Consider the following 14501-nt stretch of genomic DNA (forward strand, 5'->3'; position numbering starts at 1 on the left):
ATACTGGAATGTAATAATAAAAGAGACAGTTTTTTTAGCAGCAAAAGTTTCAAAAGAAATTATTTTTTTTAAGACAAGTAGCTATTGCAGTTCATAGAGAGTGGAGTCTGAAGTCAGAAAGACCTAAGTGCAAATCTGACCTTAGACATTTATTCATTGTGTGATCTTGAGTAATTAGTTTAAACTCTGCCTCAATTTACTCAACTTTAAAATGGGAATTATATCAGCACATACCTCCCAGAGTTATTGTGAGGATTAAATGAGATAATAAAGGTACTTCATGGTTTAGAGTAAGCACAGTAATGATTATTTTCTTCCTTCCAATTACTAAGTGGAAGCTTTGTAAATAATTAGCAGCAGCATCCATCCACCAATGATTTGGTTTTGTAAGTTCACAAGTAGAAAGGGAGAATGTGTTTCTTTGTTAAAATACTCACATATAAAATACAGGAGATCACCAGGAGACACATAATTGTCTCATTGAAAGCACTGTGTGTGGCCAAAGACAGTGAGTTTGAAATGGAATAATTTCATCCTTTAAAACCTTGGATTTGCTTCCTACAGAGGATAATTTGCTTTGCTCTGTCCGATAATTGAGTCTAGTCCTCCAATTCTCAAATCCTAAAATTTAAAGGGACAACAAAAGTCAATTCTCAGAAAGATAAGGGGGGGCATCTATTGACAACAAATAAGCAATTAAATAAATATTCCCCATCTTTTTTTTTTCCTAAATCACATAAGCTACAAGTAAGCTATGTTATCTCCATACTGTAGAATGTCAGCTCCTAATGAGCAGAAGATGTTTTGTTTTTATTGTTGTTTTTGCTCTTCAAGGTCTAGCACAGTGTCTGGCACATAATATACTTTTTTGGCTGGAAGTGGTTTATTTTTATCAAAATATTAATGTGTTACAATGTACTCATGCAAAATCTAGGTGAATATGATTTGTAACTCCATGAGTGAGGCCTCAACTGAAGTTTAAATAGTTTAAACTATTAAAAGTTTAAAAGGACAATTTTTCTGGTGGTCATATGACTTTACAAGACCTTGTCTAACCTCTCATTTTAAAGATTGAAAAACTGAGGGTTTTTTAAATACATGGTAGTTTTCATAAACATATGAACTAAGGAGAATTGCTAGACAGGCACCTATGTACTAAATGTTTCATTTTACACACACACACACACACACACACACACACACACATATATATATATATATATATATATTTTAAAAACAATGATGAATTAAATTATCTTTGTTTCAAAAACCAATGGATAGTCTGCTTTTTTTTTTAATAGTTTCTCAGGACTTGAAATAAAAATTTGTATGAATTTTTTTTGACATTTTGGTGAGACCTATGGAACTCCTTTTCAGAATAATATTGTTAATTGAAGAAAATGCCAACATTCAATTAGTCAATCAGTAAGCATTTATTTATTACTTGTTCTAAGACCTAGGGGAATGATGAAAAGGGTAGTAATCATGACTTGGTCTCCAGATCATCACCCTAACCACCTTAAGTTGTTCCATCCTCTATATAACCCTGTTTTACAGCTAGATTTGACCAGAAAATCTGATAATTTATCATCCTCTCTTGTGTATATAATTTCTTTGCATGCAAAATGGGGCTATTGGCCTGAGTGAACATTGAGGTATCTTATAATTCAACTTATGAGCCTATTTCTTGTTCAGTCTTATCCCAAAGGGGAAGCATTGGATGGTTGATGCAGAGAAGTTAAATGTGGCGCAAAAAAAGTCTTACTTGTTAGAGGTATGACAGGCCCAGTTTGGAAAGCTAGTGGCTTCTTTTTCCCTCCTTGGAGGTCATCCAGCAAAAGTTGGATAGCTAAGTTAAGAATACTGTCAGAAAGATCTTTTTCATTCAGGTTAACTTTGAGGCCTTTTTGGACTCTGTAAAAGGTTTGCTGAGGTCCTGTCCAGACTAGGGAAGGGCAGGGCCCCACCAGCATATACATGACTATGCTCTATTAGATTCTGTAGGGGAGTATTAGAACTGTTGTAAAAGAGCATTTCTAAAGCCTAGAAATACTTGGGAAGGAGACACTGGTGCAGGAGATTTTTTTTTTTTAAATCCTAGTATAGGAGTTTATGTTAAGCTCTAATATATTCCATATCACTCATATTCTTGCCTCATTTCAACTCAAATATTCCTGTACAGGCATCTCACAAAAGGCTTACAAGAGGCGACAATGCAAGATTGGGCATACTTTGTTGTAAATTTATATCAGTGGGAAAATAACTCAAAACATATTTTCTACTGACTAAGTCATTAGCACATCTGTCTCTCAATATAATTCCATCTGTCAAATAATCAGGAAGATATCTGTTTACTCTGCCACCTCTTCAGCTGTCAAGAGTACTTGTTTCCAAACTATGACTCTTCTCACTTTCCACACTGAACCACTCAGGAATGAGAGTTCTCTATCTTCTCCCTTTGCCAGTTGGGAATATAATCCTTTATTCTCCTCCTAATACTTAAAAGAACAGAACACTGAAAATTGTAGGATATTTTACATGTACATTTGTAAACTGATGAGTAAAGATTATAGTTGCATATTATATGATCTGATGATAATGATGATCATAAAAATTGGGAGAAATAAATTTTGTATCCAAAATTTCTTCCTATATTTTCTCTCACACATTTTTCTCTCCAGCATCTTTCCTTCTCAAACAAAATCATACACAGGGCCTTGGGTAACCTTCCTGAAAAATATTTTGTGGGTTTTTACCGGAAAGATAACAATCATACTCAGCACCTGCTACAACAATGTAGCAATTAGCTAATTGTTCATCCGTTGATCTATGATTAAATGCTGTCATTAACTGGACCCCTCTTATTTCCCTTTCAGCACAAAGACTGTATGATGTAACTAGTATTGAACATAAGTAGAAGCTATTTACACTAAATTCAAATTAAAGTATCTATAGTCTTAAATTTTTCTGGCAAGTACATAATAATCCGGGGTCAATGGGCAAAGAAAAAATAATGGGATATGTCAAAACATCATCCTTACTTGAAAATAAAAATAGATTAAATTCTCTCTCTCTCTCTCTCTCTCTCTCTCTCTCTCTCTCTCTCTTTCTTTCTCTCTCTCCCTCTCTCTCTCGCTCTCTCTCGTTCTCTCACTCTCTCACTATCTCATTCTCTTGTTCTTTCTTTCATTCTCTCTCTTTCTTTGTTTGTATGTCTTTCACACACATATACATGTACACATTTTTGCTCTTTAGAATTCCTGAGATGTTGAATCAGAAAATGTTAAGCTTAATTTTTCACAGAAAAACAAAGCATCTCTCAGGATGTTAAAATTGACCTCTTTATCATAAAAATGTGTGAAAAATTTGAAAAAATAAAAAAAAATCAACAAAAATGTTGGTTCTTTTGTTTGTTTCTTTTTTGCATTAAAGAGGAGACACAATCTAAGTAATTAGAAAGCTAGATAATGAATCCATTATAAAAGCTGACATGGATAATTCAAATCCTTTTCTATAAGACTAACTTTTTTATTAACTTATGCCAGTTGATTTAGAAAATGCCCCAAAATGGAAAGGAACTTTAAAGACAATATAATTGCTTCTTCTGTTTTTCTCCATTTCACGGATATAGAACAGCACCTTCTCTGTAAGAAGTAATCCTAGAAGGTTTCTTCGGGGCACTGAAGATAAGTGTTTTGCTTGTGAGTGTGCTGCTATTTTATGTCAGAGCAAGATTTGAAACCAGAACTTTCAGAGCTTCAAAGCTGAACTCTACCCACAATTCCACACTTCCTCTCATTTTAAAGATCAGAAAACTAAAGTCCAGATATTTAAGATGACATTCCAAAGCCATAAAGCTATTTAGGGAAGAAATTATATTTAGTATATGACAAATTAAGCTATTTCTGCAATTAGTTTATGAGGTCTTCCTGAAACCTCATATGAAGTAGTAATATTTCTAAAATGTGAAAATGTTTCTTTAGCTGTTAAGTCTTCTCTGGATATTTTATCCATAAGGAATTTCTCTTCCTTTTGAACACCTATATAAAGAATATATTCTGGTCTTTCATTATTTATTGAGAGGTCATCTAATGATCATATCCTATCTTATATTTAATAATTTGTTTATGTATTTTCTCTCCTAAGAAAATTTAGGGTCCTTGAATGTAAGAACCTTACCATTTTTTTTCTATTTAGTTCATTATAAAGTCTAGATATTGAACTAAATATAAAATTAATGAATGCCATTCTAATTAGCTGCGAATATGGAAATATTAAGAAGACTAATCATCACAAGAACTATAAAAAGGGTTTAAAAGAGGCAAAGCTACAAAATTAATGACAAGATGATAGTGATCTTTCATTTCACCAACAAGAAGAGAGTATTATTGGTTAATAGAATCTAAGAAAATATTCTTATCTGTGTCAGCAGCATAGGAGAATGAAAAAAGAAGAAATATAAATGAAAAAAGGAGAATACTATAGAAACAGGAATAACCACAAAATATAAACTAAGCAGAGGACAGGACAGAGGAGAAAGGTGAAAAAGGAGCAGGGATAGCACAGGAGTATTTAAGGACAAACATACTCTACATACTTTAGTATCCCCAGAAGGCAACATTATGTGAGTATGGCAATATAATTGTTGCTCCTGCTGATAGCCATGAGTCATTAAGAAAAGGTTGACTTATATTGACTATATCCCACTTAACAAAACAAGTGTGTAATGGAAGTTTTTTTTTTTTCTCCCAAAACCTAATTAACATATTTGAAGAATTACTTTCAACCAGCTAAAGTGCAAAGAAAATTTCTTAAATGGCTATGTAGTTATATTTCTACAATGTTTAACATATATTGGACTACTTACCATCCAGGGGAGGGGGTGGAGGAAGGGGGAAAAAATCGGAACACAAGGTTTTGTAAGGGTTAGTGTTGAATAATTATCCATGTATGTCTTTTGAAAAATAAAAAAAGTTTTAATTTAAAAAATGAGTATGTAGTGACCCTGATTTAAAAAAAAAAAATCCTAGCTAAATTTTCAATATCGATTTCATACATTTTATAATTCTTTTTTAAAAGACCAATCCTATTATGTACCTATGCTTATTCAAATAATGGTAACAGATGAAATCACCATATATTTTATTAAGATTAAAGCCATATCCAGGTGGTACTCATATGTATCCCTTTAGCACCTTAAAATGTTTCTACTCTAATTCTTTCATTTTTACATTTTGTATTTGGAGGGAAATGGATCTCTAGTTTTGACAATATTAGTTTTACATCTTTCTATTAGATTTCAATCTTAATACCATTCCCAAGAATATTGCTACTTAAGTTATGCCTCCTTTTCTCTAGAAATTCCCAGAACTTCCTCTCAGCTTCTGAAAATACAATCTTTATTATATTTGAAGAGAAAAAAAAAATAGCCTTCACTAGATGCTCTCTAATTACTATCTTATTTCTCTCCTGCTTGCTAGAATAAACAATATGTCTACACATGGTGTTTTCATTGCATTCCATTCTATGGTGTTTTCCATCTTGTTTTTTGATGCTTTACAAAGTGCCTCATACTCTATGTACTCTATAGAATTGTATTCTACTGTAATGCCTGAAAAATTGAGGCAAGACAGAGATTAGGCATTAAATATTTTAATAGTGGAGAATTTGGACTAGTGGCCAAACAGGACTCATGTCCAGCCCCCAATTGGCTAAATGGAACTCTTGTCTCAAAGCATCCAGCATTCAGCAAGTAGTTCCATAGATTTTTATAGGGCTCCAGCTATCAGGAAACAAAGACAAGTCGGGGCAGAGCACCAGGTGAGTGGAAATTCCAGGAAGGACTATAACTTTTTAATTCTGATAGGTTGAGAGTCAAGAAGGTAATGGATCAGATGATAGGAAGTCTGGGCCAAAAAGATAGTGAGTACCATCCAGGGAATTGAGATAAGCCATCTAGAGTTTTATGACTCTTTGGAATGTGAGAATGAACAGAGCTTCAAAGCCCCAATTCTCTCAGTCTTATTCAGGCAAGGAAGGGGGGTATCCAGCATAGAAACTGTACAATTCAGGGATACAGGTATTATACTGCAAAGTTATCAATGACCTCTGCCTTGCAAAGTACAAAGACCTTTTGATCTGTTTTCATTTTCCTTTACTTTTTTTACAGGATCTGACAATAATGATTGCCTCCTTCTTTAAATTTGGCCTACCCCAGTCTCCATGACTCTGCACTACCATGAATTTCCTGCTGCTTTTCAGTCTATTCTTCTTTGCCTTATTCAAGGAGTCCGCCTTTTGTTACTCTCTCTTAAATATGTGTATCCTTATAACTCAGTCTTTACTCTTTTGTCCTTTTCATTTTGTAATTATTCCATTAACTACAGAATTGTTCTGGAACTTGTAACCTAAAACTTCTAGTATATTATGACTCCAACTTTTTCATGTCATTTTTAATGAGCTTTTATCTTTTATTGATACTTTCTTCTCAGTGTATCTTTTACCATCACTTTAGATCAGTCCTTTCAAACCTCATATCCTGTAAAATGATTTGCCTGTTTCTAGCCTTCCCACTCTTCAATAAATGAGACAAGTGCTAATAAATTAATTTTACTAAAATACCATTGTCACAGTTTCATCACATCAATCCACTGCTTTGAAAAAAAGTACTAATTAGTTTGACTGACCACTTTCCAGATGGTAAAATTATGTGGGAACAGCATAAAGTCCATTTTCCTCTGCTTAGAACTCAAGGTTTTCAACAACCTATTTTAAATTCAACTTTCTATTATCATTGGAATCTTTTTTTTTTTATTTTTTATTTTTTATTTAATGATTACTTTATATTGACAACATTATTCCTTGCACTCATTTCTTTTCCAATTTTTTCCCCCTCCCTCCCTCCACCCCCTCCCCTAGATGGCAAGCAGTCCTTTATATGTTGGATATGTTGCAGTATATCCTAGATACAATATATGTTTGCAGAACCGAACAGTTCTCTTGTTGCATAGGGAGAATTGGATTCAGAAGGTATAAATAACCCGGGAAGAAAAACTAAAATGCAGATAGTTCACATTCGTTTCCCAGTGTTCGTTCTTTGGGTGTAGCTGCTTATGTCCGTCATTTATCAATTGAAACTTAGTTAGGTCTCTTTGTCAAAGAAATCCACTTCCATCAAAATATGTCCTCATACAATATCGTTGTCGAAGTGTATAATGATCTCCTGGTTCTGCTCATTTCACTTAGCATCAGTTCATGTAAGTCTCGCCAGTCCTCTCTGTATTCATCCTGCTGGTCATTTCTTACAGAACAATAATATTCCATAACATTCATATACCACAATTTACCCAGCCATTCTCCAATTGATGGGCATCCATTCATTTTCCAGTTTCTAGCCACTACAAATAGGGCTGCTACAAACATTTTGGCACATACAGGTCCCTTTCCCTTCTTTAGTATTTCTTTGGGATATAAGCCCAATAGAAACACTGCTGGATCAAAGGGTATGCACAATTTGATAATTTTTTGGGCATAATTCCAGATTGCTCTCCAGAATGGTTGGATTCGTTCACAACTCCACCAACAATGCATTAGTGTCCCAGTTTTCCCGCATCCCCTCCAACATTCATCATTATTTTTTCCTGTCATCTTAGCCAATCTGACAGGTGTGTAGTGGTATCTCAGAGTTGTCTTAATTTGCATTTCTCTGATCAATAATGATTTGGAACACTCTTTCATATGAGTGGTAATAGTTTCAATTTCATCCTCTGAAAATTGTCTGTTCATATCCTTTGACCATTTATCAATTGGAGAATGGCTTGATTTCTTATAAATTTGAGTCAGTTCTCTATATATTTTGGAAATGAGGCCTTTATCAGAACCTTTAACTGTGAAGATGTTTTCCCAGTTTGTTGCTTCCCTTCTAATCTTGTTTGCATTAGTTTTATTTGTACAAAGGCTTTTTAATTTGATGTAATCAAAATTTTCTATTTTGTGATCAGTAATGGTCTCTAGTTCATCTTTGGTCACAAATTTCTTTCTCCTCCACAAGTCTGAGAGATAAGCTATTCTATGTTCCTCTAATTTATTTATAATCTCGTTCTTTATGCCTAGGTCATGGACCCATTTTGATCTTATCTTGGTATATGGTGTTAAGTGTGGGTCCATGCCTAATTTCTGCCATACTAATTTCCAATTATCCCAGCAGTTTTTATCAAATAATGAATTCTTTTCCCAGAAGTTAGGGGCTTTGGGTTTGTCAAACACTAGATTGCTATAGTTGACTATTCTGTCTTGTGAACCTAGCCTTTTCCACTGATCCACTAATCTATTTCTTAGCCAATACCAAATGGTTTTGGTGACTGCTGCTTTATAATATAATTTTAGATCAGGTACAGCTAGGCCACCTTCATTTGATTTTTTTTTTCATTAATTCCCTTGAGATTCTCGACTTTTTATTGTTCCATATGAATTTTGTTGTTATTTTTTCTAGATCATTAAAATATTTTCTTGGAAGTCTGATTGGTATAGCACTAAATAAATAGATTAGTTTAGGGAGTATTGTCATCTTTATTATGTTCGCTCGGCCGATCCAAGAGCACTTAATATTTTTCCAATTATTTAAGTCTGACTTTATTTGTGTGGAGACTTTTTTATAATTTTGCTCATATAATTCCTGACTTTCCTTTGGTAGATAGATTCCCAAATATTTTATGGTATCAACAGTTATTCTGAATGGAATTTCTCTTTGTATCTCTTGCTGTTGAGTTTTGTTGGAGATGTATAAAAATGCTGAGGATTTATGGGGATTTATTTTGTAGCCAGCTACTTTGCTAAAATTATGAATTATTTCTAATAGCTTTTTAGTAGAATCTCTGGGGTTCTCTAGGTATACCATCATATCATCTGCAAAGAGTGATAGTTTGGTTTCTTCATTGCCTACTCTAATTCCTTTAATATCTTTCTCGACTCTTATTGCCGAGGCTAGTGTTTCTAATACGATATTAAATAATAATGGTGATAGAGGGCAACCTTGCTTCACTCCAGATCTTACTGGGAAAGGTTCCAGTTTTTCTCCATTGCATATGATGCTTACTGATGGTTTTAAATATATGCTCCTGACTATTTTAAGGAAAAGTCCATTTATTCCTATGCTCTCAAGTGTTTTTATTAGGAATGGATGTTGGATTTTATCAAATGCTTTTTCTGCATCTATTGAGATGATCATATGGTTTTTGTTTGGTTGGTTATTGATATAGTCAATTATGCTAATAGTTTTCCTAATATTGAACCAGCCCTGCATTCCTGGTATAAATCCTACTTGGTCATAGTGTATTATCCTGGGGATGATTTTCTGTAATCTTTTTGCTAATATTTTATTTAAGATTTTAGCATCAATATTCATTAGGGAGATTGGTCTATAATTTTCTTTCTCTGTTTTCAGCCTACCTGGTTTAGGTATCAGTACCATGTCTGTGTCATGAAAGGAGTTTGGTAGGACTCCTTCAATCCCTATTTTTTCAAATAGTTTATTTGACAATTAACATTGGAGTTAATTGTTCTTTAAATGTTTGGTAGAATTCACATGTAAATCCATCTGGTCCTGGGGATTTTTTCTTAGGGAGTTGATTGATAGTTTGTTCTATTTCTTTTTCTGAGATGGGACTGTTTAGGATATTTACTTCTTCTGTTAGTTTGGGCAAGCTGTATTTTTGGAGGTATTTTTCTATTTCATTTAAGTTGTCGAATTTATTGGCATAAAGTTGGGCAAAGTAACTCCTAATTATTGCTCTAATTTCCTCTTCGTTAGTGGTGAGTTCTCCCTTTTCATTTTTAAGACTAACAATTTGATTTTCCTCTTTCCTTTTTTTAATCAGATTTACTAAGGGTTTGTCTATTTTGTTGGTTTTTTCATAGAACCAACTCTTAGTTTTATTAATCAATTCAATAGTTTTTTTACTTTCAATTTTATTGATCTCTCCTTTTATTTTTAGAATTTCAAGTTTAGTGTTTGACTGGGGGTTTTTAATTTGTTCCTTTTCTAGCATTTTTAGTTGCAAACCCAATTCATTGACCTTCTCTTTCTCTATTTTATACAAATAGGCCTCTAGAGATATGAAATTTCCCCTTATTACCGCTTTGGCTGCATCCCATACATTTTGGTATGATGTCTCATTATTATCGTTTTCTTGGGTGAAGTTATTAATTATGTCTATGATTTGCTGTTTCACCCAATCATTCTTTAGTATGAGATTATTTAGTTTCCAATTATTTTTTGGTCTACTTCCCCCTGGTTTTTTGTTGAATGTAATTTTCATTGCATCGTGGTCTGAAAAGGATGCATTTACTATTTCTGCCTTACTGCATTTGAGTTTGAGGTTTTTATGTCCTAATATATGGTCAATTTTTGTATAGGTCCCATGAACTGCTGAAAAGAAAGTGTATTCCTTTCTGTCTCCATTACATTTTCTCCAGAGATCTATCATATCTAACTTTTCTAGTATTCTGTTTACCTCTTTGACTTCTTTCTTATTTATTTTGTGGTTTGATTTATCTAATTCTGAGAGTGCAAGGTTAAGATCTCCCACTATTATAGTTTTACTGTCTATTTCTTCTTGCAGCTCTCTTAGTTTCTCTTTTAAGAATTTAGATGCTACCCCACTTGGTGCATATATGTTTAATATAGATAGTGCTTCATTATCCATGCTGCCCTTTAGCAAGATATAGTGCCCTTCCTTATCTCTTTTAATTAGATCAATTTTTGCTTTAGCTTGATCTGAGATCAGGATGGCTACCCCTGCTTTTTTGACTTCACCTGAAGCATAGTAGATTTTGCTCCAACCTTTTACCTTTAACCTGCATGTATCTCCCCGCTTCAGGTGTGTTTCCTGTAAACAACATATTGTAGGATTCTGGCTTTTAATCCATTCTGCTAACCGCTTCCTCTTTATGGGGGAGTTTACCCCGTTCACATTTATGGTTAGAATGACCAATTCTGTATTGCTTGCCATCTTGTTAACCCCGTTTATGCTTTTCTCCCTTCTTTCCCCTTTCCCCCCTTCCCAGTATTAAGCTTGTGAGCACCACTTGCTTCTCACAGCCTTCCCTTTTTAGTATCCCTCCCCCCGCCTTAGAGTTCCTCCCCCTATCTTACCCCTTTCCCTCCCAGTTCCCGTATTCCTTTCCACTTAGCTTATTCCTTCCCTTTTCACTTTTCCCTTCTCACTTTTCAATGAGGTGGGAGAAGTTTCACCATAGATTGAATATGTCTTAAGATTTTTCACTTAAAGCCAATTCTGAAGGCAGTAAGATACCCACTATATTCATCCCCCTCCCTTCTTTCTCTCAGATATAATAGGTTTCCTATGCCTCTTCATGAGATGTACTATCCCCACTTTACCCTTTTCCTGGTACAATGTCCTTTCCACATCAATTTCTAGAACAAGGTATACATGTATTCTTTATACATCTATATAGTCAAAATATAGTTCCCAAGATTAATCTTTACCTTTTTAGATTTCTCTTGAGTTCTATATTTGTAGATCAAACTTTTTATTAAATTCTGGCTTTTTCATCAGAAATAGATGAAATTCGCTTACTTCGTTGAATGTCCATCTTCTTCCCTGGAAAAAGATGCTCATTCTTGCTGGGTAAGTTATTTTTGGTTGCATACCAAGTTCCTTAGCCTTTCGGAATATCATATTCCAGGCCCTTCGATCTTTTAATGTGGATGCTGCCAGATCCTGGGTGATCCTTATTGTGGCTCCTTGATACTTGAATTGGGTTTTTCTAGCCGCTTGCAATATTTTTTCCTTCATCTGAGGGTTCTGGCATTTGGCCACTATATTCCTTGGTGTTTTGATTTTAGGATCCCTTTCAGTGGGTGATCGATGAATCCTTTCAATGTTTATTTTTTCCTCTGTTCCTATGACTTCTGGGCAGTTCTCTTTGATAATTTCCTGGAAAATAGTGTCCAGGCTCTTTTTTTCATCATTCTTTTCTGGGAGTCCAATGATTCTCAGATTGTCTCTCCTGGATCTGTTTTCCAGGTCTGTTGTCTTCCCCAGAAGGTATTTCACATTCTTTTCCATTGTTTGATTTTTTTGGATTTGCTTGACTGATTCTTCTTGTCTGCTCGAGTCATTCAATTCCATTTGTTTGACCCTGATTTTCAGTGAAGTATTTTCTTCGCTCACTTTTTTAAGATCTTTTTCTAATTGTCCAATTGAGTTCTTTTGTTCTGTGGAATTTTTTTCCATTTCGCCAATTTTGTTTTTTAGAGAGCTATTTTCTGTTTCCAGTTCACCAATCCTATTTTTCAAGGATTTTACTTCTTTATCCACTCTCTCTTTAACTGACTTCTCCAGGCTCTTTTGCCAAGCCTCACTCTGCTTTTCCCATTTTTCTTCTAGCTCCCTTGTGAGAGCTTTTTTAATTACTTCTATGAGGTTCATCTGTGCTGAGGAACAGATGATCTCCTCCTTTGGGGATTCACCTGGGGACTGCCTGTTTTTAGTCTCCTCAGGAATTAGAGTCTGCTCTCTATCTGTATAGAAGCTTTCAAGGGTTAAAGTCCTCTTCAGCTTCTTGCTCATTCTGTCTAATAATCAGAGACAAACTAGCAAAGAAAAACAGAAAAAACTGGAGTCTTTCTTTGGGGGAGGAGCTGGGTATGTTATCGAGCTTCCTCTACAGACTGCGGGGGGCAGCAGTGAGGCACTAGCAGGACTGTGCTGCGCCTGCAGTCTGAGATCCCAGAGCGTGCTGAGTCACTGTGGGGGGGGGAAGGGGGGGGGGCGGCCAGGTCCGGAGAGACTCCAGCTGTTTGGAGTTGTATTCTTCAGCCCTGGTGTTTTTAGCTTCTCTGCTGGGCTGCTGACTTGCTGCCGGAGCAAAGTATCTAAACCTGTAGCGAAGCTCTCCCCGCAGAGACGGCTGCGATCACTCCCCACCCCCTCTCCAGTCTGCTCCCGTGCTCTCACTGCCACTGCCCGCCTCCTGCTCCTGATCTAAAACCGCCCCAGCCCTCCAGTAAAGACAGACCTTTCTTGGCGGATCTCAAGGATGGCTTCTCTTGGTAACTATATGTGGGTTTTTTTTCAGTCAAGCATTGATTCAGAGGCTTGTAATGAAGTGGATATAGAGAGAAAGCACGGAGCTTATGCAGCTGTGAGCCTCCTCTCCGCCATCTTAACCGGAAGTCTCCTATCATTGGAATCTTTACCCAGATTTAAATTTGCTGCTCCAGCTCAAATGAATTTCATGCTGTTTCCTTGTTCTTCTTTTCCATACACATACCTCTATTGCAATTGTTTCTCTTTTCAGTCAATCAAAAAGTATCATTAAGCACCAGGAATTATCAGTACAAATCCAATGAATGAAATAATACTTACTTATACGGAAACTATATCCTAATGGAGAGGAGTCCATAAGGACATACATAGAACAAATAGAAAAAAAAAAAAAAAAGAATACACACAAAATAATTAAATATAGGGTAATTTGAGGAGGAGAATTGTTCAGAATGTCCACTCCACTCTCCTCCAATTTGTAAATTTACTAGCTCTTGAAGAATCAGCTAAAAACTTGCTTCCTCCATGAAGTGTAAAGTTGCTGCCTCAAAGCACTTTTTTTTTTTTACTTCAGAGCAGAGAACACAGAGAGAAAGCATATCTATGCAACTCATTTAGAGCTTTCGGCAGGGCTCTCTAATTTGCTTTAACCTTTTTATCCAAATGTGGGTTTTTTTGCTAGTTACCAATTGTTCTATCATCAAATATTTAGTAAGTGTTTAACATGTGCCAAGTACTTTGTAAACCACTGGGAATACAAAGGCAAATAATGAAATATTCCTTGCCTTTGAGAGGCTTACATTTTAATGGGAAAAATATAATATGGAAGTTTATGTGTAATAAACTCAAACAATGCAAATAAATACAAGGTAATGATGAAAAGATGAAGTTTTTAGGAATGACAGATTTTTATCTTTCTATGGCTTTGCTTACATGTATTAGATAATAATAATAATAACAGCAAGCATTTATATAGCTCTTCAAGTTTTGAGAAACATTTTACAAATATTATACATTTTTATCTTCACAATAAACCTAAGAGATGCTATTATTATTTCCATTTTACAGGTGAGAAAACTGAGGTTGACAAAGTTAAGAGATTTGCACAGAGTTAAACAAATGGTATTTCTGGATGAGATTTGAACTCAACTTATCTTGAGTCTACATCCAATGATATTTCCAAAGTATGGTTTAATTGTTTCCATATATAAAAGTACCTGAAATATTATCAATCACTGGATATTCAAAATAGCCTCTGATTCCACTAAGAGGGTGATTATAGGAATATGACAGACAATTTACCAATGTATGACTCAATGCATATATCATAATAATTGTTTTCCATCAAGAGTCATTTCAAAAAACAAAAACAAAACAAAACAAAACAAAAAAAGCATAAGTAGTTCTCACAAGATGGTAAAAAAAAAAAAA

Source organism: Antechinus flavipes, chromosome 3 (assembly GCF_016432865.1).
Source record: "Antechinus flavipes isolate AdamAnt ecotype Samford, QLD, Australia chromosome 3, AdamAnt_v2, whole genome shotgun sequence".
Taxonomy (NCBI): Eukaryota; Metazoa; Chordata; class Mammalia; order Dasyuromorphia; family Dasyuridae; genus Antechinus; species Antechinus flavipes.